A 3,066-nucleotide genomic window follows, 5' to 3' on the forward strand; every position below is an offset into this window, starting at 1 on the left:
CGAGAATCAGCTGTTGCTTGTTGTCTCTGATTGGGAACCATACTTAGGCAGCCTGTTGTGCACTTGTGTTTTGTGGGATCTTGTTCCGTGTTGGTTTGTGTTCATGACCGAGGACTTCACGTTTCGTTTTGTTGTTTTGTATTTTGTATCGTGTTGCTAGTACACTATTAAAGAGATGTATGCATATCACGCTGCGCCTTGGACCAATCATTATGACGAACGTGACAGTTCCGTATGGTATCTATTCATTTGTGGATGCCCTTCACCCATTTCGTATGATATGTTACGAATGACAATTTGTATTAAATATTACGAATTTGCAAAGCATAACAATGTTCCAAAATTGCAAAACGTACAATATGTTACGAATTCTAGCTAGGTGGCTAACGTTAGAAAAGCAAAGCAAGCGATGAGAAATCTTCTGCAAGCAAGCAGCTCAGTACAGTAATCAAACTGACGATCTAATTACATCTCAGCATAAAACCAACCAACCAGTTAAAAGTATGTCCCCAGAAAAGGGATTGAATACTTATTGACTTAATACATTTCAGTTTTTCATTTTTGAATTCATTTTTTGAAACATAATTCCACTTTGACATTATGGGGTATTGTGTGAAGGCCAGTGTCCAAAAATCTCACTGTAATCCATTTTAAATTCAGGCTGTAACACAACAAAATGTGGGGTGTTTCAAGGGGTGTGAAAACACTCTGAAGGCCTATGTATGTATGTATGTATGTACTGTATGTATGTATGTATGTGATCATGCTAATACAGTGTCCTGGGAATCCTGAGATGCATGACACTACAATAATGTACATAAAATCAATCAATCACACATGCTACACACCTTTGCGGAATGCCAAGGCCAAACTAAAGCCAACAGAAATGTAGTGTTAATCTAAAAACAGGCCTGTCTAGTTTTTATATGATAGTTGTTCAAGGTTGCTGAGACAAAGGAAGGTAAAGATAATAGCAGCTGGTTTCTATGGTTACCTGGGTAGAAACAGCTGCATCTGCCGCATCGCAACAGAGAAGTACACCAATATAAATGGTGTTTTTATTCATTTGAAACGTTGCCAAAAGCAGACTTTGTGATCATTGAAATTAATGGGGATTCATTGTAATTCGCGCCTCTGCTTCAAATGTATGAATGTCACCAGCTGCTCCTGTGTGTGTGTGTGTGTGTGTGTGTGTGTGTGTGTGTGTGACTGTGTGAGTGTGTGACTGTGTGAGTGTGTGAGTGCCTGTGCCTCTGTGGAGAATGTCCAAAAACCTTCATTACCGTGCTTAATCATCCATGGGATTGATGCATGGGAGATTCCACTGTAACAGATTGTCTGTGTAAAAGACGGTCATTGCATTTAGGGGGAGGGGGGTGTATTTACAATCCCATTTAGCTTTCCTATCTTCCATTTACATTTTAGTCATTTAGTAGACGCTCTTATCCAGAGCAACTTACAGTTAGTGAGTGCATACATTTTCATACTGGTCCCCCGTGGGAAACGAACCCACAACCCTGGCGTTGCAAGCGCCATGCTCTACCAACTGAGATACAGTTCCCTCTGACAGACAGTCCATTGTAGTGTATTAGGCATTGGGTTGATCTTCAATCAATTGCTGCTTATTCCATTTTAATGGGAAGACGCAGTGCCTTGCTAAAGTATTCATCCCCCTTGGCATTTTTCCTATTTTGTTGCATTGCAACCTGTAATTGAAATTGATTTTTATTTGTATTTCATGTAATGGACATACACAAAATAGTCCAAATTGGTGAAGTGAAATGAAAAAAAGAACTTCTATAAAATTAATAACGGAAAAGTGGTGCGTGCATATGTATTCACCTCCTTTGCTATGAAGCCCCTAAATAAGATCTGCTGCAACCAATTACCTTCAAAAGTCACATAATTTGTTAAATAAAGTCCTCCTTTGTGCAATCTAAGTGTCACATGATCTGTCACATGATCTCAGTATATATACACCTGTTCTGAAAGGCCCCAGAGTCTGCAACACCACTAAGCAAGGGGCACCACCAAGCAAGCGGCACCATGAAGACCAAGGAGCTCTCCAAACAGGTCAGGGACAAAGTTGTGGAGAAATACAGATCAGGGTTGGGTTATAAAAAAATATCAGAAACTTTGAACATCCCACGGAGCACCATTAAATCCATTATTAAAAAATTGAAAGAATATGGCACCACAACAAACCTGCCAAGAGAGGGCTGTCCACCAAAACTCACGGACCAGGCAAAGAGACCAAAGATAACCCTGAAGGAGCTGCAAAGCTCCACAGCGGAGATTGGAGTATCTGTCCATAGTATTCCAACCTAACCAAGCCACTGTATATACGTCAGTATTCCAACCTAACCAAGCCACTGTATATACGTTAGTATTCCAACCTAACCAAGCCGCTGTATATACGTCAGTATTCCAACCTAACCAAGCCACTGTATCTACGTTAGTATTCCAACCTAACCAAGCCACTGTATCTACGTCAGTATTCCAACCTAACCAAGCCGCTGTATATAGGTTAGTATTCCAACCTAACCAAGCCACTGTATATACGCCAGTATTCCAACCTAACCAAGCCACTGTATCTACGTTAGTATTCCAACCTAACCAAGCCACTGTATATACGTCAGTATTCCAACCTAACCAAGCCACTGTATCTACGTCAGTATTCCAACCTAACCAAGCCGCTGAATCTGGACACAATGCACTGCTCTTATTGGACAGGCAAAGGTGTCATCTATATTAGAGGACTGTCTACTTTAATTTATTTGGATATCTGATCGTTGCACCTCAAGTATAAATGATACTGCGGTAAACCTACAGTATGTTGATGGAAATTCGATTTGACAAACGTTTTTATGTTACAGTAAATTAATTATTCAAACAACTATTGAGGGAATCTATAGTCTACTGTAGTTAGTGAATGGTGAGAGTTCATTGTGTTATTGTCTGGTGTATAGTACATTTACAAGACACGGTCCATGAGTCCACAGAGATTGTGGTGAATATTATCAGTGTAGCTTTTTTGCTTTGATTAATGGTAAGGGATCTAATGTA

The sequence above is a fragment of the Coregonus clupeaformis genome, unplaced genomic scaffold (genome assembly GCF_020615455.1).
Source record: "Coregonus clupeaformis isolate EN_2021a unplaced genomic scaffold, ASM2061545v1 scaf0631, whole genome shotgun sequence".
NCBI classification, from domain to species: domain Eukaryota; kingdom Metazoa; phylum Chordata; class Actinopteri; order Salmoniformes; family Salmonidae; genus Coregonus; species Coregonus clupeaformis.